Here is a 27226-nt window from a genome sequence, read left to right as displayed (position 1 = left end):
TAGCAAAGTTTTCTAATTTAAAGCCATGGGCAGTATACATATAGAAATTGTTGAACATGACCCTACTAAGCAGAAATTGCTTACAAGGGAAACAGTAATTTTGTTGTCAGCAGTATTTGAGTTGAAATTTCTGAACATAGGATATTGCCCTTTTATATTTAGTAATTGGTAAAAATTGGTAATGTGTTTTAATTGATAAACAGAAATAGCAACATTTATGTTGTTGCTGAATGCAGGCAGTATTTAATTGCAAATATCTAACAATGCTGAGATTGTATTCTAAACGTTGACCATAGGCATTATATGTATTCTTAGGGCGGAATTCATAGTGGTGATATAAGCAATACTTGAAAAAAGTACTGCTTATATGCAAGGCATTAAATTCATAGCGAACAAAAAGGGCACTGCTTATTAGGACTACTTCAAGTAATACTTCACGAAGCACTGCGTCAAATACGTACTGCTCAATACGAATTCAGTCATGAAATAAGTTTGCCTTGTTTCACAAGTATTAATAATCAAATAAGCCATGCTTATTCATTGATATAAGTAATACTTAATGAGGTCGGTTATCTAGGTGACTGAAGTACCGGTACGAATTTGTTTATTGTAAGGAATAGGTTATGCAAGGTATTAATTCCCGTATATTAAATTAAAATTGAGAGAGTAAACAAATTCAATTTGGGGAAAAGCGAAATAAATTGTTGCTGCTTAGTTTTGTAGGCTGCATACATAACTTCTGCAGCTAGCGTGATGGATTTTGGTGAGTGGGACGATTTTGAACAACTTGCGGATGAAGTTTACGAGGACCATGTCAATGTACAGACACCAAAGCACTACATACGAGATGCATTAAACCCTTTCGAAGGTATAGTGATTCTGAGTTCAAGCAACGTTTCAGATTCAGCAAGCCATCACTAATCACGAAAGTTGTTTCACTACCACGTGGTTAACTTCACCTGCTTATAAATCACAGACAAAAGATGGCCAACATAATTTAACAAGAACATTCAAAACATATTTATGTAGATGTAAATTCGTTTTTAATACATGTTCACATTTATGTTATTCAAGTATACTATCAAATAAAGTATAAATATAATCTTACATATTAATTTCATTAATTTAATCGCATATATGGTTTAAAACGTGGGCATTTTTATTTTCAAACAGGTAAACTATGTATTTACAGCGGTATATTTGCTTGCGTTACGTTGACACAAAATTCGTCTTTTACTTTTTAAGATACTTCATCATGTACAGCATGGCCAATACAAGTCCTAATGCTTGTTCAAGTATTACTTCGTCAAGTATAGGTTTATGAATTCATTGCTGGAATAAGTACTACTTGAAGTATAAGCACTAATTTTTAAAGTATTACTTATTCACCAAACATACCTTCGACTATGAATCCCGCCCTTAGTGCTAAGAGGGGAATTTCATCTTTTGAATACAGGCAACCTTCGTAGTTTGAACGTAAATATAAAATAATGAACTGGAACAGGACATACGCCCTTAAATTGCTGAACTATTCACGGACGCGCCGGTTTATAATAAGCCACGATATCTTGATTAATGAGGAGGGGGAGGGAAAGTAACTGCTTAATCCAAGTTAATACTATTGATCTTCTAAACATGACTTAGCAATTGGAAAAGCTGAAATCTAACTATATACAATTGCCGAAATCACACATTTGTATTTTGTGAACACAGGCACCATTCATATTGTAACTGTTGAACATGGGCAATGAGCAGCAATTTTAGTGTAACTGCTGAACACTGGTAGCATTGTATTCTGGCTGCTGAACACTGGTGGCATTGTTTTTCTTTTGCTGCTGAATACTAACAGCATTTTGAAGTAAATTACTAAAACCTAGCAGCATATGTATTGTTAATTGTTCAACATGGTAAAAATTTAAAATTGATAGTCTTTGAAGGGAAATATTTGTATTTTCTTAATTGCTGAACAAGGGTATATATTTAATCTGTTCATATATGAATAAAGGGAGCATTTGCATTTTGCCAACAGTACGGTAATTGTTGGTAATTTCTGTAAACATACAGTATTTATATAATTACTGAACATAGGCAGCATTAGAATAGATTGCCAAACACAGGCAGCATTAGAATAGATTGCCAAACACAGGCAGCATTAGAATAGATTGCCAAACACAGGCAGCATTAGAATAGATTGCCAAACACAGGCAGCATATGTTATGCTAATTGTTAAACAGCTGCATTTGCACTGCTACTTTCTAAATACAATTGTAAAATTTGTATTAATTGCTAAACAGGCACAGCATTTGTGTAGATATATTTTTGTAGATATAGCAGAAATCTGGCAACATTTATAATGTATTTTCTAAACATAGGCAGATTTTTATTAAAATACAAATAATGCAGCATTTGTATTGTTTTTCCTGTTTAAAAACGTAAATTTCATTTTTCACCCAATAATAGCAGCATAAACATTTTATATACATACCAGTGTCAACATTACCAATGTAAAGACTGTTCCTATTCAAGTCAGCATTCATATTGATGTTGGATTTTTAAGCTTTTTTTATTGCTGAACACCAGTAGCATTTGTCTTGTAATGCAGAACACATGAAGCACTTTTTCTGAATAAACAAGAGCAGACAGCATTCTGCATTTGAAAAAAAAAACTTTCTATTAGATTATCAAAAACCACTGCAACAGATCATTACCACTAATAATTGTATAAATGAAATTTATAGTAATTGCAATATTATGATTATAAAACTGTAATCTTTGGAAATTTAAACAATTCTGTTATTTTAACTATTCTCTTGTTAACAGTTGCCAGGTAACTTTTTCCCTACCTATGTAATTAGAATTGAAACACCTTTTAGTAGCTTTTTATTACTATTTAATAATTTTAGTAATGTTAATTTTTTTTTTGGTTAATGATTCTTTATTGCAATTTTTAAATATTTTCTATTGTTTTACTTTAATATGACTTGCCCTGCACGTTTGCTAATTATTCCCAATTCAGTTGTTTCCAGAACGAGCCGATGAGTCCGAAGACTGACAAGTAACAAACAAGCAGCGGCAGAGTTTTCTGTAGGTTAACTATCATGGACTTGTGACTTGTAATTTTGCCGGCTTAGAGAGCAGAGAGAGGTCCGAATTGTCTGCGGTAAACTATTACGATGAGTAACGTACACGTGCATGGGGATGCCTCTGGAAACTTACATGATGGAGTCAAGTAAAGTTGATTACTCAACATAGCTGTCCCTTTCACAGAAAGATACTTAGTAATGCTAAAATCCATCCATTTCTGTATTTTCCATTCCCAATAACTTAAATCTAAGAGTTTCAACATGTGTAGAATGGTTCCCGTATTTTCCTACATTTTCCTTGCTGACTAAATGTGATGAATAACTTGTCTTACGAATTGGAAAAGTCAGAGCGATTATAGTAAATTATATTTTCTGCCTGTACTAAATCTGAAAATTGGAAACAGTTAAGCAAGCAGTCAGTGTTGGTTCCACATTTATGTTCCCCTGTTAAGTCACGATTGGGCACATACAGTTGTCCTCAACACTAGGAAAAGCGGTCAAGAAGGCATTTCAGGCCTTGCCCAGAAGTCCCAAGAAACGAAGGCAAGTAATTCAAGAAATTGTAAAAGCTACTTTTAAACTCGAAATTTGTGAAAAACTTTTCAAAAAAGATGTGAGGGAAAGAAGAACATCAGATGAAAATATTGAGACTAAACGAATTCTACAGCCATGATGAAATAAGCAGACAAGCTCCTGGGAAAAGAGATGTCAAATCAAAGACAAGGTTACAGGATTCAGACAACAAATACCAATCCGTCACATGTTGATGAATATTAGTGAAGCTTATGCAGACTTCACAGAGAAATATCCCAATGTGAAGATATCAAGGACCAAATTTTTTCTCCTCAGACCAAAGTTTATTCTCCCTGCTAGCAAGACACCACATTCTGTGTATGCAAGAAGCATTTAAATTTTTCATTTTTGGTACAGTCTGTTTCACACTTACCAAATTTTCCTGTCACTTACAAAACCCTACTGAATGCAGTGTGTTGCAATGAAAGAAATGAAGACTGCATGTTTCATAAATGTGAGAGTTGTGAATATGATGTGACAAGATTACTGCAGCCAGGCATAGACTTAAATGTAAAATTGAAAACAAAGAAGTGGGAAAATGTTTGAGGTTTTCTTCAAGTAACAGAGAAAGAAAACAGTGTGAAGGACATACTAGCAGAATTGAATCACCAGTTGCCTCTTCTCAAAACTCATTGTCTTGTGAAAGTGTTGCAAAATGAATACTTTGAAGAAAGTAAGGTGTGAGGTAGTGTAAGTGATGCTGTGGTGCAATTGATTTTGCAGTGCAACACTGACTGCCCAAAATCAAATACAAAGTGCCCATTGGAAACAATGACAAGTGACATTGTTTACACGTTGTGTATGGAAAGGTACTGAAGTGAAATCGTTTGTTGTAATTAGTGATGATTTAAGACATTCAAAATATCAGTATGGACCTTCCTTTAAGTAATTAGTAATGCAGTGAAATTAGAATTTCCTAATGTGAAAAATTTGGTCATAATTTCTGATAATGCAAAATCATAATCCCGCAGTAAATACACCATGTCATATTTAACTTTCCTGGAAGAAGATTTAGGTTTTACAGTCGAGTGGAACACATTTGCTGCATACCATAGCAAAGGTGCGGTGGATGGTGTTGGAGGGGCATTAGGTAATTTGGAGAATGGTGTTGTCGAAGGACGTAAATATCAATTCTGCATTCCAATATTACCCGAGAGCCAAAGAAAGCAAAAAAAAAGTACAGTTTTTATGCAACAATGGATGACAATTAAGAAAACAGAAAGCTTTTGGATGAGTGATGGTCAACTGTTTTAGACGTGAAAGGCTTGCATTCAATGCATCACTTCAAACCATGAGACAGTAACCATATTTTTGTGAGCCCTACAGCTAAGTCTGAACTGTTAAGAACTTAAGTTTTTGAAGGTGTGGAAAAATGTGTAAAACTACAAGTTGAAGATGTATATAGTGATTCTGAAGATGAAAAACAGCAGGCAAGTACAGTAAACTCTTGATTATCCGTGTTAATTGGGACCTTCCGATGCCCCGATAATTGAATGCCCATAAAAAAAAACTGGATAATCCGTTTCACCACTTAAAAATGGTGTATTTACTGGCAAAAAAGTCTCTCTTCAGTAGAATTCTATGAGTACAAGCAAAGGCTTCTATACCGTGTCCCAGCTTATTGGACCGTAAACAATACAGGCACTGTGTTGCCGCCATCCTTCTCCCCCTTCTCCCGTCCCCTTTATTGCTACGGGAGGGGGGAGGGAGAGCGGCAGTCCCAACTCAGTAACTCCCTCCACCATTTTAACGACCTAAACCAAACATACAAAGCATTGTGAACATCTGGGTGGGTAGATGTTTTCATGCTTTTACGTTTAGAAGGCCCTGCCACACTGTCTGATCTACTAGCAAACTGCAAAAGTTTTTCTTCACTTTTATTAATGTCTCGCACGGTTTGGATTCCAATTTCATATTCCTGTGCTAATTTCGTGGCAGTTTCTCCTTTTTTTTAACCTGTCCACAACTTCTAACTTCTCTGCTATTGTCAGCACTTTACGTTTCCTTTTACCATACATGATTACAAAAAACAAATGTGCCTGGGAGAACTGATGTAAATAACTGCGTGAAAAATGCCTCTTCCAGCGGTCAGGAGTGTGGGAAGGTAAAAGAGGTAGAGGGACTTTTTTTTTTTAGCGTGGCAGGGCACTGTGAAAAGAACGCTTGAAAATAAAATGAAAAAAAAAGGGGGGGGGGGGGGGGGGAGTTGAGCCGGAAGCAGCAGTCAAGGCATTCCTTTTTGTTTAAAGTGTGACAAATTGATGGGTGAAGGTGGCGGGGAACGAGGGTCTGAAGGGTCAGGTAAATAGCTTTCTGACAGCAGTAAAAAAAAAAAAAAAAAGCTACACCCGTCATTTTTTTTACAACTTCAAAAAAAATCAAGCACGGATAACCCGAAAACCGGATAATCCAGGCCCGGATAATCGAGAGTTTACTGTACATCCCAGGTGATCTGTTTATGATGTGACATCAGTGAACATTAAACCTGATGCATATGTTGTGGAATTATTAAGTGACCGAAAAAGAGTGTCCTACACATACCTAGGGGTTTGTCAAAGCAATGTTTGTGAAGAGGATGGTGAAGTTATAATTATGTTCATGAAAACGTATGGAACTGACAAAACATTGTTTACAATGGATGAACATGTCAAATAAATACAATTTGAACAGATAAAAAAAATTGTTCCTCCACCACAAATGAAGGCTGTCGGAAATTGTATCCTATACCACTTTCAAGTACCTTTGTTAGATATATATGAAAAGTAAATGTTGTGTGTTAGCTGAATGTAAGTTTTAAATGGATTAATAAGAGTTTGTGTCTAATAGTGTATATATCTGCTAGTGTAGTTAAGAAAGTGTGTATTTCTTTAGAATACATTTTTATTCTTTAATATATTAATTTCATTTAATTTGATAAATATTAAGAATTTTATTACAAAAAGTAAAGCATGAAGAGAATATGAGTCACATCCCTTACTATGCCGTCACATCAGTTACTCGGATATTTTCTTAATAGAATTGTAACAGTTGCTTGCCTAAATCTTCAATATGTAACAAAATTTAGGTTTGCCTGTTTTGAATAGAATCACAGAGATCACACTTTAAGCAGTCCAAGGTGTAAAGTTTCATCTGTTACCATCTGTAATTAAATATTGTGGCACAACAGACTGTTTAAGTTTTAACATTTTAAGAATAGGTAGTTAAATCTTGAAAAAAAATATTGCATGAATGTGTTAATGTCATTTAATAAAGAAGTTTAATGAATATTTCAAATATTTAGTATGTGATTGTCACGTCCGTTACTTTGGAATGGCTGATGCACAAACTTTGAATTAACAAAACTATTACAAATTGCAAATAAAATAAGTTCAGGAAGGTGCAAGAAAGTGCTTAAAATTGAACTTGAAATTTATAATTGAGGCCTTACTGATGCAAGAGCATCATTAAAATTGTAGTATTTTATATGGTGTTACACTATTTTTTATTATTTGGCCTGGTAACGTAATCAGCATTTTTAAGAATATTCGTAAGTATAAAATATATTTTTTAAATAATTGTTAGGAAGCATATGGACTTCAGAAAGGTTTCAAATGTGTATAAGGCATGTTCAAATTTCTCACAACAGCCATAGTCTGTTTTATGATTGCAATTGAATTTACTAAACTGCAGAAAGTTAAGTTTAAGTGGTTGGTTGCTTTTCGGAAAGAATTTTTAATAACATGTTGGATAAATTTCTGGAATCTCACAATGCATGCTTAAGGGGGAAGGAGGGAATCTGTTTTTGGGGAAGCAAGTGTAAACAGCTTGTTTCGGGCAGCTGTGCGACACTCTACAGCCTGCAAGTGGGGAATTTTTGTCGGCTTTGACCATAGAAAGACGTCAAGGTCATGAGACCTACTATTAACAGCATAACTTTCCAAAACTAAACAATGGTATCATTTGTAACAGTTTCACAACTTCTGAAGGACATTACTATTTACAAGTTTTTGCACTTGAAATTTATAAAACATTGGTAATTCTTACCGTTTTGAAGTAAATTTCGTAACTTATGGCATACAGTGACATGTAGTTACTTCTATTTTAAAAAAAATTTCAAACATATATAAACTTGCTTAAAACTGGCAGCATATATATTAAAATTGCTGATCACTTAACACACTTGTAGGATAAAAAAAAAATCACAAGTAAATGTTTCCTTGTTGCTGTAGTATTGAAATTGTTGAACATGAATTCAACATTTGAATTTTTTAAACCTAAATCTTTCAGCAGCATTTGTGTTGTTACTGAACACTGGTATTATGTTTAGTTTTTACCACCAATGAATTGGCAAGAAGCATTCCCTAGCAAGCATATATCCACTAAAATAAACTGAACTTGAAAAACTTAAAATCATTATGCACAGAATATATTCAATAAAATGCTTTAAAAACTTAAAACTTAGACAGTTAAATTTAATCCTTTAAATTGTTCAACTCATTAGTGTAAAATTCAAAAAAAAAAAATTTTAAGAATTTTTGAAAATGCACACAAACAGCACAAATTAAAAAAAATGTTTTTGCACTAAATTATATTACTTAGCACAAAAATCTTCTCATGGTAAAGATTTTAAGTATGTTTTCAATTATTTATCCCATTTTATAACCCTACATACATTTGCAGTCCATTTACAATTAAAATTGATATATTTTTATATCCATGACAGAACCAAAACATTAGGTTCAGAACAAAATGTAATTTCTTTGGAACTTGTTGCTATTATTGCCATTATATCGCTCTGTAAAGTGTTTATGATACCATCAAGTATTAAGGCTAAAAAAAAAAAAGATGGTAAAAAAAATTACTCTAACCTTTTCACTTACACATGTAAAATGAGCTATTATGTATATGAAAAATGTTTGATAACCATCGTGGTCATGTAGATATCAAAACTAAAATATTCATTACCTTAGCCATTTTACAATAAGTACTGTACTTTTGAAATTCCTTCAAAAAATCCTACCTACCAGCAAAGCTTCTCAAATGTATACGCAAAATTTAGAACACTTTGACATTGAGGATTTAGATTTTTATGACCAAAGAATCTAAACAATGTATTAAATATAATAAAAATGGTGTCAATTCTATCTTAAAAAATTTTACTGTGGGTATTCAAATAAGAGTTTACCTTAAATTACTTGCAAAGCTGAGGTGCTCTTAACACCTACACAGGTGACTGGTAACACTGGAAACTGCAGTTGATCTTCAAAGACTACTTACCAAAAAATATCTTTTATTGTGTTTATGTTATTACATGTATATATAATTTATACCAGGTTAAGATGACTTCAAAACTTTGTGTGTACCAAACTACACTGTTTAACTTGGCAAAAAACTAAGTGTATTCTTGATATAAAAATACTACCACCTAACAAAATATATCAACCTTTAACAATGAGCAATTATCTAAGTAAAACCCTAAATATGTATTTCACCAATTAAAGCTAAACTCATGTTGCCAGCCACTAGAATTGAAGCCAATAAACCTGGTAAGAGTGTAAGGGATGCCATGGAAATGTCTAAAATGCCAACACTGCCCAGTAAAACCAACAGGAGAGAGTACACCCTCCCATATTGTTATCCTCCTTGCATCACTGTTATACTAAACCACACAATACAGATATTAAAACCAGGGTGTCTACTAATATAAATACTTAATAAACACTAATCAAACTATGCTTTCTTAAATTCAAAAACCATATACATAAAATCAAGAAAAATGCCATAAAAGCTTAAACCATACACACATTGCTACCATTCCAATTGTCTTGGGAGAGAAAAGGTCAATTTGCATAATATAATTACTTCAATGAGCAGCAGTCAGTTATATTATGTTAACTCACCATAAGGCACCAAGATTCCATATGACATGAAATTTAAAGGTGTCTTAGTGTTATCACCAATAACTATGAAATGTACCAATTAATGCATTAAGTCATAACACACCACTTGCTCAACATTCCAACATGTGGTCAATTGATTAAAAATTTTCAGTGGTCAATTGATTAAAAATTTTCAGAAGACAATGGCAAAAGTTTCTTAATTAGTTTTACACTAAGTCATTTAATCAGCATATGCACACAGGCATATTTCTTTGTAAAGTCCTATATTGACAATAAAAACTGAATTTACATTGTAAAAGGGCAACATTAAATATCAAATCTTTGTGTTCCATTATCTATGGTATTCCATTAACTAATCCCGCCATTGACCTGCATTTGTCATTACACAATGCATGGTTTGCAAGTCTGAGATTAAGTACATATACTCAAAATAAACCAGTGTATGCAACTTAAACTTGCATCCTGAATTGTTAAGTATCAGTAGCTCAGACAGTGAAATATCAAAACAAAAAACCTGTATCACCCACATTGCTAATAGACACCCTGCAGTCTACCTATTAACTTTCTTACTTTCTTGGAGTTGCTAATAGACACCCTGCAGTCTACCTATTAACTTTCTTACTTTCTTGGAGTAACTACCAGTTAACAGTTTAAAAGTGAGCTAATAACTTCTACAACCAGTTTCCCGTGAATGGCCATTCAGACCTTTTAAGAAGCAGAATTTACACTAGATGAAAATAACATGTACGCATATTAAACTGGGCAGCTGGACTTTCAATAAATAGTCATTTCCATTTAAATTCTGAAGGAACTGAAGGTATCATAATAAATGACATCTTACAATATTTTACTGGTAATTTTTTGTCATCTTTATATTAATTTCAAAACATTTTCACTTTCATAATGTACATTAACTTCTCTGTAAATTAGGTAATTACAGCCAAAAATTAAACTAAAACCCATTTATACAAGTTTATGTATATTTATAATTATAAGAATCAGACCGAGATCAATACCATTAAAAATAAATACTCTTAAAATGCACCAAGTGTAACATTAACCAAGCCAAATTAAAATGCCTCTTAACACTTTTTGAACATTCAAATGCAGAATAAAAACATACTTTTGCATTTAACCACAAATACCTGCATACATAAAGTTCGTTAAAAAATGTACCACTTCTTCCACAAGTTGCCTTCTCGCAAACATTTAGGGACAAACCTGCTTATTCCCGACAAATCCCAGTCAAGGAAATGACCTTCACAATTTTCTCACGCAATAACACCTCAAATTGCGATCGCAAATTCACTGGACGCAATCTTAACTGCATCATGCAGCGCGAAACTCGTGACGGAACCTGAACCACATCGTAACATGATTAAGTTTAACCTGCAACCATATTAAATGGACAAAAATCAATACAGCATCAGTTTCAATCAAATGGCAACAATAAATGACAATCACTATTACAAACCATAAATGCATTGCTTCCCATTTGGCACAGGTCCTAGGTCGGTCATCCATATCCATTGCTTGTGTTTGCAAATATGAGGCCACCGCAAATCTGGAACACAAGTTGGTTCCTTACAAACACCCACAATGGGCACATTTTCTACAATGGGGAACCCATTGATGTGACATTTCATAAAATTCAATGAATCCTGAACTTCACAATTTCGTTACATCAGTTAAATGCTTTTAAAAGACATCTATGTACCATCCCTTGATAAGAATCTCAGTAGACAAAATCTCATTGAAAATACAACCAAAAAAAAAACAATTCAAGAGGCCAGCAGACATGTAATGATACAAGACCTGGCCCTCCCCATATATTAAATGGTTAAATTAATGATTTATGTTGTCATACTTAATACTATAGTTTAATTATCCTGATATAATTTATTTTAATTTATTTTAAGAAGTATACTGTGCTTGCTATACGCTTTAAAATCACAATTTACATTTCATGCTTGTCAAGTTATTTCGATTTGCATGCTTTGTAATAAATAAGCCCCTAGGCTGTTTTTACTTGTTTAGTTGTAAATTTACTTATGTATGTAACTTCACATATTTTTTTTAGTACTTTGTCCTGCCTCAGGCATTCTTTGGACAAGGTACCGGTAGATCACAGTCTGGCGAGGTCTCACAAGCAAATAAGTATGGAAGTTTAGAGAAAATTTTGCAGCTGTGATACGGGTACTACCGCATTTAATAAACCTGTTGTGTGTTTCGATCTTTGAATATATAAATTTTCGACTACAGTTGTCACTAACAACCTCATACAAAGCTCGGGTGAATGCGGCTTTGTTCCGAGGACAAAGTCCTTTGCTTCGTACCGCAAGTCAGTGTGTAACCACACAATTAATTACGTACTATACTTAAACATTCATCCTTCAGTACCTGCAAACAGTAAACATGTTGGTTCAGAAATTTGTTAAGAGGTTATGTGTACATCCTACATGTACTGGCTTCCATTATGATATGAACAATTTCTATGATTATAAATAAAAATATGTTAATATCAGATTATGTCAGACATTATTTCAGTAATGAATAAAAAAATAGTAACAATTTCTTTGAATACACCAAGTGTAATAACATTTTTAGACAACTGAAATGTAGTACAGATGTTGCAGGATCACAGTCAAAAGGAAAGTCAGGATTTTACAGGTCTCCAAAACATGTCTGGCAACATGAAATACTGCAAGCAGTAAGCAAGAAGAGATCAGGATGGGGGGGAGGCACATCACAAGATGGAAAGGCTTATGGAATGTTTCTCACAAAGACCCAAAAATTTGAGGAATAAACTGGGGCAAATAAACTTTTACAAAGATTTTAACACGGACAGAACGATCTTCGGGAAAGGTAGGTCAGTATTTTGAAGAAAAACATTAGATTTGTTGGGCAGGAGGTACAGGAAAAATCAAAGTAAAAATTCAATTTAAAAAAAAATTTCCAACATATACAGACAGAAGTTTCCAAGAGTCTAAGAATTTTAAGATGAGGGAGTGTCCGGCGGCAAACCAAAATAGGAAATATGAAACCTAAACAGGAGTGTTAGGTGTTAGAAGTAAGCACAGAGATACAGATCGTATTGTAATGCAAATGGCAAACAAGGGAGAAAAAGGTGAGGGGCAAAAATAGACAAAGAAAGGATAGCTTTGTGATGATGTGCAAAAACAGTGATGTTGAATTTTTAGCTGATAGTACAAAAAACTGTAAATTTAACAACTACATGTATTTGAGATTGTACAGAAGATGCAGGCAGTGCTACAGCCTGATGATTCTGCAGAACCTATCAGATGTTTATATGGAACAATGTGGATTTGTATGAGTAAAAGTAATGTGAACAAATGGAAGGTTAGAGTAAGTAATATGGGTTCAATTTAAATGAGTATAAACAGTTTACAAAACAACTTGCCAGCACAGTGGCAACTGAGAGTTGTGTGGGTGGGCTGATGCAGTCAGTGATATGTCAAGAGCTGAGTGTTAACTAAGTAAAGGTGTAAACAATGGTGGACAATGTTCTGAAAAATTTTAAGGTAAGCACAAGCACAGAAACAGAGTTAAGAGGTTACAGAAGGACTGTGGTCAAAGGATAAGAAATTATGTTTAAATTTTACAGGTAATGTAAACAGTTGTCTACTTAGGGCAACATAAAGAGTAGGTTCTTAGATAAATGTACTAAACAATTTTGTGCAATTTTGCAATGGTTAAAAGTGAGGTCATTAGATCATGCAATTTTTTTTGTGTAATCTTTGTCAAAAAAATGCCTTGCTGCAAGGGGTCAGAAAATGTATCCTATTATTGTTTTATGAGTGAATCCTGTGCTGCAATTGGCTGAGAGGCTGTGCACCTGCTCCATCCTTCGGGTGGTACGCAGCTGCAAGTAGCCTCAAGCAGTCTTAACGAGGTACCAGTAGGTCGCAGTAGAGCGAGGGCTCACAGAAGCAAAGTACTTAAGAGAGAATTTTGCAGCTGTGGTACGGAAACTATTGCACATAAATCTGTTTTCGTGTTTGGAACTTGGAATATAGAAATTTTTGACCAGTCGTGAAAATCCCCAATACAAGGCTCAAGTGATCACAGCTTTCTTCAACTTCAGTATCTGAACAGTACAATTCTGAAATCGGAGAAGAGGTTATATAGGCATTTGTAAATCCTACATGAACTTGTTTGGGTGGTCACAAGATGGCTTCCATGACATATTTCTACAAGCTTGTGTCTGACATTATTTCAGTTAACGAAATGACAACAGTTTGGAATTAACTTGATTTTTAAGTGCCTAATTTATTTGTGCAAGTGGTTAAGTGTGTCCACTTCAGATTGAATTTTGAGCTAGCCCAGGAGCCACACAGCCATGCCAAACTAAAGAATTACAGTGGAGATATTGGTAATTGTGACAGTATCATAGCTTTAAGCATTATCAGAGCAATTAGTGCTAAAATCTCTACAAACCATTTTCCAAGTGTAGTTCCCAGTTTTGGATTCCCAATCATTTCTATACATGAAAAAACACTAACCTACCCAGCCATATTGATAAATGCCTCTTTCACCAAACTTTTTAAACTTAATATCATTTACAGATTTTTATAAATAATAAGCCATTACAGACAATAATGTTCTTTGTAAGTATGCTTGCGGTGTAACAAATTGCAATACCCACTGAATGCACCCTATAGTACGCTAACACTAATTGAAAGAGGTGGTATGCAAGGTTCAAGGTTATATCACTAACATATTGATTGAACAGTCTAGAATCAAATTAGGAAAACTACACTGCACCAAAAATGACACTTATGTAAAGAAAAATGTTGGGTTACTTAAAGCATTATAATTACCACAAAATCAATTTGCTGTTGCTATTTATGAGTTCTCTCTTTTTATTATTGTTATACCGTATTGGCACTAATATAAGGCAACCCTGAATATAAGGCGACCTGCAGTTTCAGGAGGCCAAACAAATGTAAAAATAATTTTGGTAGACATTAAAGTGAAAATTCATTAGACATACATTTTGCGTTGATAAATCCTTTTTTGCATTTATATATAAAGAATGCAGCTTGTCGGAACAAAACAAGTGGCTAGCTGCCATGATGAAGCATACGGCCATGAATAACTTCAGTGACGTGACCTTGCACATATGTAATTTTTTTTACGAAACTTCATTATAACAAGTTACAACTAAACAAGTAACAACCTGGCCTTGACAACATTCAGGTTAACTTGAAAATTCATCCATCTACAATAGTACAATTAAACAAGAACTGTATTAATAATATTAAGTAAAGTTTGCCCCAGGTTACTTTTCAGCCAATCAAAGCTTAAAGCCATACGACCTTCTTACATGAATACTTTATTTAGTAAATAATATTGACAATCCCCATCTTTTAGAAAATTCTGAGCTCCACTGTATTCTTGAGGATCACTGGAGTACCACATAAGGTTGCTAGTATCAACAAAACAGTAGGGGGGGTGACCACCATAGGAAAGTATCGGCTGCACAACTAAATCACAACATAAATTTACATCACTATAGCAAGCACAGCCATTCTACTGCAGTCATATCTAATTAATTTTTTTAGTTACAATCACGAAAACACGGATTACATAGGATTATTTTCCTTATAAATTCAAACCACACTTGACACAAAGTACCGAAAAACATTACATAAATTGACTATTTTCTTATGTAATCCATGAAAACATTATGGACACCTTTCATGCACATATTTATACTAAATGTGCTACTGAATTGCTTGTGCGAGCATTGAACTACAGTAACCTTCAGAGGACTGGAAATATTCAGACCTCGGAATGGACTTGTGTGAACTGGTTGTTTGCTTTTCTTTTGATGAACCCTTGCCCTCAATATTACCCTAATTGATTAATCTAATATTTTTGCAACAATATTTACTAAATTTTTTTAAAAGGAACAGTTTTTGGGAATAAATTACCCAAATTTTCAACTCTGGTTAGGAATTACTAATTTTAAATGTAGCTACATTAAAATAAATTGCCCTTATTATTTTAACCTTATAGCTAACCTACTTAAAAAAAAATTATTCACATGAACAGTATTTTGGTAATGGACAACTTGAAATGGGGCATAGCCAAGCAATTCAAACAGCCGGGTGATGCACAGTCAACTGTGGGACAGAATGTAAATTTACAGCCAAATATATTTGAATAAGCTACGTTAACAGCCAAATATAATTGAATAAGCTACGTTAAAAGAGTTGTCGACAAACCATTAATAATGTGAATTCAATCGAAGTTTGTTTAAGGATTTAGCTTTTATTGAAGACTTGGGAAGCAAGAGGCTTTTAAAAGGCGTAAAGTTTTCATGTTTTTACACATACATGGTTGCTACAGAAATAAAATCTTAGAATTCCCTGACTTTTCCCTGTTTTCCAGAAATTTAAGAGAAAAATTCCCTGACTTTCTTATGAAATACATACCATAAATATTAACGTGCATATGATTAAATGTAATATAAAAATTTCAACATGAGGTAAAATAAGGTTTTTTTTATTGAGTTATTTTGACGGCAGAATTGTGAATCTTTTTTTTTCCTTCGACATGGCTGGTGAGAGCTCTTCGGCCCATATTGCTGAGTTGAATACTTTTGTAGCACAAAGTGCAGTACGCAGAATTTATGTTTTTAGCGGAGGGTTTGATATGCTTAAACTGTGACTCCTTGAGCCAATTCGCCTTAAAAGTAGTTTTATTCAACATCTCTAAGCTAAAAAAAAAAAAAAAAAGTACATCTTAATATTTTCAGGTTAGGTTAAAAATTATTGTTTATGAATTCTTAAAAATATATTACTACACAAATACAAAAACTATTACAAATTCACACCTAGGAACATAACGGGCCTACTTAGAGAATTACAATAGCAGCATTACAACATGCAATACTCTTACATTCTTACAATGTTAACTAACGATTCTGGGGAAAAACATGTTCAGTTATGCATATTTTTTTACACACAATGTGTCACGCAACAGAACTCACGGATTATAACGGTTGAAAAAAAAGTAATTTAAAAAAATGCAAAAACATAACCGCGCACAAAATCCACGTGTTTTCGTATCAGCTTGGTAGTTTTCAAAATGAGTATTGGTATTGCTTCTTTATCAAAATGCACTTTATTTTCTTATGATCGCATCAAAAAGTAACTTCACCTGAAACAACGCCTTTAAATTCACGTAATAAGCTTTGTACTCATCTTATTCCACGTGAAAATAGCCTTCAAAAGATAAACGACGCCATGCCCGTTCTGTAGTTCACTGCATGGAACTGAACAAAACACAAAGTCTCAAGGGCAAATTAAAAAGGATCAAAACACGAACAAATGAAGGCCGGGTTCGCTAGTGAACAAACGAGTGCCTGGATTGGCCAGAAGTTATGGTGGGTGGTTGTAACAGCCTATTGCAACGGACAATCGTAGACCAAGTATAAAAAAAGTTGCAGTTGCCGTGTGCCTTAAGCAGCAGCCTTTTAGCGGAGTTGTTCGGTAGCGGTACGAGCGCATCAAAACAAAGCTTTGTTTGAATTATAAGCAACTTTAAAATTTCCAGAATTCGTAGAATTTTCCCTGACATTTCCCGGAATTCCCTGACCATTTTAATTTCCCTGACATTTCCCGGTTTTCTAGTCCTGTAGCAACCATGACATAATGATGTGTGGATAGCGGCACGCAAGAAGGACATGTTTGTGAAAGCCAATAGCAAGAAGGACATGTTTGTGAAAGCCAATAGCAAGAAGGACATGTTTGTGAAAGCCAATATCAAAGTCTTTTCTATAGTTAAAGTAAACAAAAATACAAGATTTATTTATTTTTGTGGAGAGGAAAAAACTAATGGTTTTAAAATCCCTCAAGCATACCAAACTCTAACATGGCATATAGTTTTGATTTTTGTGGGAAATGTTGAAGTGTGCGTTAATTATATGGAAAAACTATTGGCAGATTAAAAAAAAATACTCTACTGCAAAATAAATCAAAAGTACATACTTCAGAAAACCCTTATTCCTTCTAAAATGAAGTTATACTTAAAACTAAAACATATAATTTATTCTAAGTACAAATAATTATAGCCAAAATCTTGTTTGTAGCAGTTTGTGAATTCCATCCTACATTTATATTTGACTAATTTTAACTCGCATACGTTTGACATAGGCATTTCCTTCTTCACTTGCATAGAGTTTTCAGATAACTAAGCTGTTGCCTGCTTTAATTTTGTTTAGATGTTACTACACAATATTGACTTTTATACCCACTGTAAATTGTGATTCACAGTCACTCATAATTTGATAAGGTAATTTAAGAGTCACTGCCTTTCCATGAAAGAAATACAAAAGTAGAAATATTTGAGTTCTATCTGATTTCCCACCCCCAATTTTTTTTTTTTTAAATTCCTAATGGATTCTGAAATTCTAAATTGTGTGGAGAGCAATAAAGTACAGGGAAATGGTGAGGTATAACCATTAAAAACAAGAAAAATATTAATATAATAGTTACAATCACGTTAAACTCAGAATATCATTTTCCCACTCATCTCTAGATTAACAGTAAAGCCACTACCCTCCATTGCCATTTCTAGGCCGCGCTGCAGGTGTCAAATGAATACCTACGATCCTTGCAAACTTACTTGTTACACTGGTTTTGTTCATTGCAGTTTATTTTTTAAGATAGTGGGCTAATATATTCTCACATTATTGCTCTACAACCTAATACATCACTATCTCACTCACATCACATTCATTACATCACCTTGTTTACACACACAGAGTCCTATTATATGATGCTCGTCCTTTTTTCTGCACACACGTGCCAACCTGTCTCCACAATTGCCGGGTGCCAACTGACACATAACAACACTAAACATAACATGGGCACAGACGCAACTGCACAAATGTGGCAGGCCCTCTATGCTGCCCGTATGAACAAATTGTTATAATCCAACAGAGTATTATTTTTTTATCTAAATGATAATAGCCCGTAAAAACATGAAACTATGTGTTTAGTAAATAGTTCTGACATGAGCACTTATGTTCTAGACCAACTTACATTTGATCTTAAAAGTTTTCTGCATGGGGGAAATTAGTTTCCTAGGTTATGTGAATGTGAAAGCACTGGGAATAGCATTTATTCTTCTTTAAGAATTTAACATAGCAATCAAAGATTCTGTAATCTGCAGCAATTAATCTTTAAAGTACACACACATGTGCTGAGAATTGTACTTTTGTCACTGCAAACTTTAACTTGCATCATTTAAACTTTTTAAGGTGTAAATTTCTATTTCAAGACAAAGAAACAAATGTTTACCATTATTTGAACACTTGAATGGAAAAATATTAAATGCTTCCTTGCAGCCATATGTAGTATAGGCAGCGTCTGCTAGCTTTCTCACAGTTTATCCCCTCTCGTGGATTAGGTATGTGAGTGACGTGTAAGAGGGCAGGTACCTCGTCTTCCATCAGACATCACAGCTTTTTAGAACGGAAAGAAAATATAAAACACACAATACACATGTCCCTAAATTAACTCCAAAAGTATGGCAATTCCTAATTGTTTGTGAAAATAGAAAATTTTAATATATCTTACATTACAATACCCGTGCTTGCCGCCACCATTCATTACTTACCTACAATAAAAAGGAATATGTTTTACATATACTACAGACATACCTGAACCCTGCAAAGAAAGTTTCTCTAATCCTACTGGTTTGTACAGTTTACAGCTTAAACTACAATACCTATATATTCACCCAATCACAGACACAAATTGTCCATGTTTACTTATGTGGGTTTTTTACAAATGGGAAACCAAAAGTTTTATTGAATTGTTAACTTTCATTTTCTGCTAGGAATATTTTATTGTCTTTCCCATGAATTCTTTTATTACATCCATTGTATATTGTTTTTGATATTTCTGGTGTTTCATCTGTCCAAGTTCATCCCCGAATCCTGAACACTTGATCCTGATGGCTTGATCCTGTGGTACATGATGCTTGCTGTTTTAATTCAGTATGTTTGAATATCCCGATGACATGAGGATCTTTGAATGTACCTAATTAGGACAGCAAGCATCATGTACCACAGGATCAAGTCAACAGGATAAAGCATTCAGGATCAAGGAATAAACCAATACATGCAACAGAAGTATTTACATATTTTTAATTATCAATACTTAGTCAATTACTACTAAATAAAATGTTGCACTGTTACGTCTGACTTAACTTTTGTTTACCCAACTTTACCAAACCTATTGTCCACAAAATTTTAAAGCATTTTTTAAATGTATCTTATCTAACCAACCAAACCATACTGGTTCATTCTTGTATCAAAAAACTCTTATAAATTATTAAATGATGCTATGGAATGAAAAAATCATCATGAAATTTATAATTTTCTTCACAAAAGCTACCCTTTCACAACTATCAAACAGTTCTGAAAGTCTGGGAAAATAGTGCATCAGAACTACTGAAAAAGTTCTGGAAGTCTGGGAAAATAGTGCATCAGAACTACTGAAAAAGTTCTGGAAGTCTGGGAAAATAGTGCATCAGAACTACTGAAAAAGTTCTGGAAGTCTGGGAAAATAGTGCATCAGAACTACTGAAAAAGTTCTGGAAGTCTGGGAAAATAGTGCATCAGAACTACTGAAAAAGTTCTGGAAGTCTGGGAAAATAGTGCATCAGAACTACTGAAAAAGTCCTGGAAGTCTGGGAAAATAGTGCATCAGAACTACTGAAAAAGTTCTGGAAGTTTGGGAAAATAGTGCATCAGAACTACTGAAAAAGTTCTGGAAGTTTGGGAAAATTGTGTATCAGCTAGTTTAAAAAGTGTAAAACAAATTTTTTTACATTCACTGTAGGAACTTACAGCAACTTGAGTTTTCCAATTTTTTTCCTAAAATTGCTTTAACCCCACAATTTCATGGCCCTGCCCACTTGCAATTTACTCAGAATCCAGGCTCTTGACAATGCAGTTAATTGGAGAAAAAGCAACATCTGTATTGCCCAAAAATAATACTTTTAGATTATCTTCAAAAAAAAAAAAAAGCCAATCAAAAAATTACCAACAAATCTTTCATACTTCGAATTTCTAGAGTCAAGGCTTTCAAGTTGTAAAATATTTGTAGTGCGTAACACTACATAGGTACCTTACTCTATATAAAAACGTTTGAAAATTTCTAATGGATTCTAAAGTGTGATTTGTATTCAGAAGGAAAATAGTCCCAAACATTACAGGGAACTTACAATCTGGACTCCATATACCAATATACCTGCTGCAAAAGTGGGGTAATTTAAAAAAAAATATTGACAGAAAAACGGCGAGGTAATTTTTCCGGATCACCTATCCAAGTTCATCATTTGTTCCTGATATGATCATGTAAATATTGATTCTGTTTCACAGTATGCTTCTTTGTCGAAAGATCCTGCACATAAAACTTGTCATACAAAACATAACTATGAATAGAGAGGATCGTAAGTTGGTCATTATTTTTATAATCACAAGTTCTTGTTTCGTCCAGGATATTTTGACGTACTAAATTAAAGCAGCAAACATAATATACCACACGATCAAATTGTACAAAATCATGCCATTAGGATTAAAAAATAAACTTGAATACGTGATACGGACAAGCAAACAAAAAAATACATAAAAGATAAGCGTGCAGTACGGCATTACCTGCATTACGATTTCGGTCTTCCACCCAATCATTCCCTGCATCAACCAAACGCAGACGCCGTCAGTGATCGTGCCGCTACAATCGAAAGTACGTACTTCTACCGTTTAAATAGTATCAGTTGCCGACCGAAATGTAACTCTACGCCAAGAACTAAAGAAATAGGGCGTGATTAAATAGAGTCTACTGGAAATGTTGTCATTTTTTTAGTTATTAAATGACATTATTTGTATTACTAGTCCATTTTTTAAACCTATGATCAATTGACTACATCCTAAATAATTTTAACTTTTGATGTTATATTTTAGTGAAGAGTAAACGTTATCGGATGCTCACCTTTAGCAGTTTGTGAAAAGGCATTGCGTCTCCCAGATAATCAATGCTTGGAAAGTTTCTGGGCGATTCTAGAATGAGTCTATTTTGTATATTCGCGTAGAGAAAAAAAAAAGATTTTCTAGTTATTCACATTGCAGTAATCACTTTTTAATGCTTTACTAAATATATTTTTATTGATAAATAAATACAATCCTGTATGTAAATGAGGTAAATTTCTAAACGTTTAGCTACTGAATAAAAATATAATTTATTCATATGGTGTAGCAATTAATGCGACATATTTTGCCATTGGCCTTCTTTTTATCATTATGTCTTCCAGATATATCTAGATTAGACTACTACAGGGTAATTATAAAGTCTGTGAAACATTTCATAAAAATGGGTACAACGAAATGGAAAAGAATAACGTAACAAATTATATACCGCGTGAAAGCAGAACTCAAAGTTTTTTTGAATGTAGTACTAAAAAGCTATTTTAAAAAAAATTGGTTATCTGTAAAGTCGGTTTACGGACAATAGTTTAACGTGACGTCATAACAAAACATTGATGAAATGATTGCATACTTTTATAACAAAATTGAATCATTGAATTATCACTATTTTGTATGGGTACAAAGAAGGAGTGAAATGAAATCTACAATTTAATTGATAAATTTACTTTTTATTTGCACTCATTAATTCAAATATGTTTATTACTTTAAAAAAGATATTATTTTAACTATAACTTTTGTACATGTTTGCTATCCCATACAGCACACTTGGTGTAAGAAACGTCGCATCGACGTGGTAATGTCGAAATGTGGTCACGTCACTAAAACCGACGTCGAATCGACGTGGTCTTTGAAACCATGAAGTAAGTGTACGTTGTCCACGTCGGAGCGACGTGTTTTTCAGTTTCCCTGAGGTTCGAGTCGCCTACAAGACGTCGGCATGACGTCTATCTTTCGACCATCATGTTCCGTTTTAGAAAGTAATAACTGTATAATTAATTAATGTAAAATTATAATAATATAACATTAATAAATGTTCATTGTCCTTTTTACTAAATGTAATAAGTATTTTTTAAAATTAGATTTAAACGGATGTTTGAATTGTTTCTGCGCAGTTGGTCATTAACGGTTAATGGCGTGTTTTTGGAATATTATTGGCGTTGTTCTGAATTCTGTGGTTCTGGACTAGTTTGGTAAGTTTAGATTTGTAACGCTATGTACTATTTAATGCAGTTTTGTTTGTTATGTTTAGAATGATGAAGTGTATTTTATATTGTGGTTTCGCGAATCCCATGTTCTATACATAACCTCCATAGACACACTTCACGTGCGGCCGTTTTCGAATATAAATGTTGGACTTGTGTACACAAAAGTTCCCGTCACTTTTTGTGAATAATATATTGAGGACTTATTTTGTTAGTTTTTAAAAGCATTTGCAGGCGTATTGTAGAATACGATACCAAACAAACAAACAAACAAAGGTTAAGTTAGGTTGGGTACGTTACGTTGCGTGTTGTTACGTAGGAAATCGGAATAATGCATGTTTATGATTCCTGTTGCAGTGGTAAACGGTTACAGGTAAAATAGGGGCAGTAGCTCACTTTAACCTACTGAAATTATACTTTGAAGTTCTGATGTGCTACCATTAAAAAATCCCATTGCAGTATCAATACAAGAATTGTGGGTAATATTTGGGTAAATATGTAGATTAGCTGTATTTCCTTAAAAAAACACAATGTTACTCTCCAGTTTTACAAAAACGGCGATATCTCCTAAATATTTGGAATTTCTTATCTCCGCCGCCTTTAATGAAAAGAGGAAGTCAAGGAACTCAAAATGACACTAATTTGGGATTTTTAATATATTTTTTTTTAACAGATGTCGTTACTCTCCAGTTTTACCATATTTTAATGCACGTAGGTACTGTAAATTCATATAAACTATTATTCTTATGATGTCACACATTTATTTGTAATATTGGTAAAAGTTTCGTATTGCGTATCCAAGGAGATCACTTGATCCTGAGGACACGATCCTGTAAATATTGATGCTGTGGTACATGATGCTTGCTGTTGTGATTTAGCACGTTTTGTTAGGTTAGTACAGCTGCATTAAGTATACTTGAATAACATGCCATCATAATGAAGGTATCTCCTTGGATACGCAATACGAAACTTTTACCGTGATATTAATATTCTGATCATGACATACAAAATGAATTGTACGGAATTACTTTTACATGCTGACTAAAAACGGCGTATTATCGCTGAAGGTAATTAGAGGAAATCACTTACAAGGAAGTGTCGCAAATTTGTTCAAAAGAATGTTGACAAATCAACTGGCTGCAGAGTACAGTTGGTGGGGAGCAAAAGGGAAGAAAAATTTCAGAAAATTGGAACTTTCACATGTTATGAGTGAGTAGCCAGTATTAATTTGGTTAGCCAAAAAAATTTTTCAATTAGTTAAAAAATTAATAATTGCAGTGTCTTAGTCAAGTATAAACAGATGTGTATTTGTGTACAGCTGAGGAACAATTTCATGTGTAGCTTGATTTTGCTGCCATGGGAATTATTGTTGTGCAGTAAATTATGAAGCAAGCGAGAGTTGGTATTAGCAGAAGATTTCAATTACAGTTATCACTCTATTTTTGCCACTCCTTTTGGATCTGTTCCTCCTCTGCCACGTCCAAGAATGGTAAATCTGTGACCTGATGTTTCCGAAGTTTTTAGATATGCTAAACCCCTTGTAATTTCAATTTTTTCTTTGGCCATTCACATACTGAGTAAATTCATCTGCATTTATAATTATTGTAATAGTGAGTTTAGAAAATTTGTCATAATGCATCCCGTGTGATATCAGGCCTTAAAATATAACGTAAAAGCAACAAAATACCAAAATAAATGTTTGTAGTATAGGCACTGATTCCCTGTAACAAAACAATATTTACTTCATGTGGAACTCATTTACCTTCAAAAATTTGTTTCAGGGGTGGTTCGTTTCCATTATCCGTCTGCTACCGAGACTGAAGTGTTCATCATTATTTCTAATTGGTTAAAACATGCGAAGAAGAGATGTAGCTAGTGTTGTAAATAAAAAAAAGCATGTGTTTTTTTCTCTCTTTTTTTTTTTTTTTTTTTTTGAAAAAAACTTTGTCCCTAGTTTTTTTCCCCCCACTTTTCAGGTTTGTTTATTATTTTATATACTGTAGCTCATACTTTACAGTTAATCTTTATTGTGAAAAAAATACTTTTTTTTTGTTTTTGTGAAATAAAACAGGTTTTTTTATAGAAAAAATGCATTTTTTTTATAAACTCTACATGTAGCACTCTAATAAGTAATATATTTTGTTTAGTGTTTATTTGTGATATGGGCCTCCAGTCATCATTATAAGTTAAATTATGGCTTGGGCTTGTACCCTCAAATACGTGTCGTTAGAAAAATTGTGAAATGTCAACATGCTGCCAATTTTTGATATTTTGAATTATATTAATTTGTTTTCAACTGCTTTGAATACTATGTAAATAATATCCACTTTTTTTAATTTCATTCAATAGACCGTACATAATGGTATAGAATATGTCAAAATAAAATTACAAATAAACATAAATACAAACACATAAACAGGTACAAGAACAGTATTAAAAGCATTACAATATTAAAATAATATAATATAACAGCTGCAATTCCATGAATAAGCACCTACTATTTAGATAATATTATATATAAAAAGTAATAAATAAAAACAAAAGCTACCCCCTGTTCATAATCATCTATATTATAAAAAGCCTTATGTGATAGATAAATAAATAAATAATTCCTTTTTAGATAAATTATATTGGTCCATATTTTTTAGAACTGATGGTAATATATTGAATAATCTAATACCAACATTTCTAACTGACTGTAAAGTTTTTTTTCTTATCAACCCTTTGCAGATGAAAATCTGCATTAATTCGCGTGAAATGCTCATGAATATTAGTATTTTTTATATAAATTAATTTGTTTTTATGAATAAACAATAATACTTTGTAAATATAAATGTAAATATAAATACAGGGCACAGTAAGAAGACCTAAGGATTTATAAATATTACGACAACTGTCCAAACGTTTCATGTGGAGTATAATTCTGATTAATTTTTTTTGTATAATAAAAACTGATTGTAGATGATGTCTATTACTCCCCCAATACATAATTCCATAGCTGATTAAAGAATAAACATAGCCAAAGTAGGCAGACCATAGGCATTGTTTGGTAGTTATATGAGAAAGTACAATAAACATATAACACATAGGTACTGTTTAATTTATTTAGCAAACCAAACGTATGTTTGTTCCATGAGAAAAATTCATCAATCTCAAGTTAGTATTTTTTAACAGAGTATTTGGTTTATTTGATTTAATTTAGAGGGAAAAAAATAAAATTTGTTTTACCATAATTCAGTAGCAGTTTATTATTTGTAAACCAAGAGTTTAATGTATGTAGTGTATTCATAACCAGAGCATCAAGTTTAGAAGCTGGATTGGCTTTAACCAGTACATTAGTATCATCTGCAAAAGAAATGATAGGAATATCAGTAAAATGATAACTTAGATCATTTACATAGACCAGAAGAAGAAGTGGCCCTAAAATGCTACCTTGAGGAACTCCTACATTCATAAGTTTAGGTAGGGAATTATAAGACTCTAATATATTGTTACTATTGACTCTAGTAACTTGAACTATCTGCATTCTGTTTGTGAGATAAGACTTCAACAATTTATTGACTACACCTCTAATTCCCAAATTATATAATTTATCAATAAGTAATTTATGATCTACTGTGTCAAAATCTTTGGACAGATCAAGAAAAATACCGACGACATCCTCTGATCTGTCCTTGCGTTACTTGTTTAAGTGATTTTGAGTTGTAATTTGTAAAAAAAAATAATGAAAAAGTTATATTTGTGAAAATATTTAATTATCATGTTACCTTCACACTTTTTAAGGTTACTTAGCACCCAATGTTTTCAATTAATTTGTGTCATGGAGTGTACTAATACTTTAAGTTTCAGTGTGAAATTTTTTTTTGACGTTTGCCAATTTAATTGAAATGGTATTTAATTTTAAAAAAACCACGCATTTTGCAATTACTGATGCTTACAGCTGACTAAATATGGAAAATGTAATTAAATGCAACTGTATTGGTTTGGGGGGGGGGGGGGGGGTTGTTAAAATCAGTGTATAACTATTTTTAATGAGTATCAATTTTTGAGATGTCATTCTTAGGCACTGTAAGAACACTTACAATATGTGCTTTTTAAGCAATTTTCATGCCTCAATGTAGAGAATATCACTGGCAGGAAAAAAAATATTTTTTCCCTGAGAAAATTGGTATGTTTGTTGTACATAATCAACCTCCACCAACTGATATTGAATCCATGTTCCCATGGCCACGTAGATTCTACGACTTCCGATAGACATAGCATCAACGTCGCCTAGCCGACGTGGTATCCACGGCCTCAACCAAACGTACAATCAACCTCCACCAACTGACATTGAATTCACGTCCACATGGCCACGTAGATTCTACGACTTCCGATAGACGTTTCATCAACGTCGCCCAACCAACGTGGTATCCACGTCCTCCGATCGACGTAGAATTAACGTCCATCTGGCGACGTCGCCTG

General features: G+C 33.3%; 2 long non-coding RNA genes across 3 annotated transcripts; one reads left to right on the top strand and one right to left on the bottom strand.

Moving 5' to 3' along the window:
• Positions 1 to 2912: 2912 nt before the first annotated feature.
• LOC134531084 (uncharacterized) lies at positions 2913 to 21344 on the bottom strand. 2 transcript variants are annotated; one of them, XR_010074930.1, is made up of 4 exons: positions 21234 to 21340; positions 11010 to 11099; positions 10142 to 10924; positions 2913 to 10089 (listed from the first exon to the last, which is right to left on the bottom strand). It is a non-coding gene; the product is annotated as an uncharacterized LOC134531084 (long non-coding RNA). The 2 variants fall into 2 exon arrangements; XR_010074929.1 differs by having other exon boundaries at positions 2913 to 10924; positions 21234 to 21344.
• A 1199-nt stretch (positions 21345 to 22543) lies between these two features.
• LOC134531085 (uncharacterized) lies at positions 22544 to 24669 on the top strand. Its single transcript, XR_010074931.1, has 2 exons — positions 22544 to 22750; positions 24544 to 24669. It is a non-coding gene; the product is annotated as an uncharacterized LOC134531085 (long non-coding RNA).
• The last annotated feature ends 2557 nt before the right edge of the window (positions 24670 to 27226 follow it).

The sequence above is a fragment of the Bacillus rossius genome, chromosome 3, assembly GCF_032445375.1.
Source record: "Bacillus rossius redtenbacheri isolate Brsri chromosome 3, Brsri_v3, whole genome shotgun sequence".
NCBI lineage: Eukaryota > Metazoa > Arthropoda > Insecta > Phasmatodea > Bacillidae > Bacillus > Bacillus rossius.
Note: the sequence above shows the minus strand (reverse complement) of the source record. Positions and strands in the feature narration are given on the sequence as shown.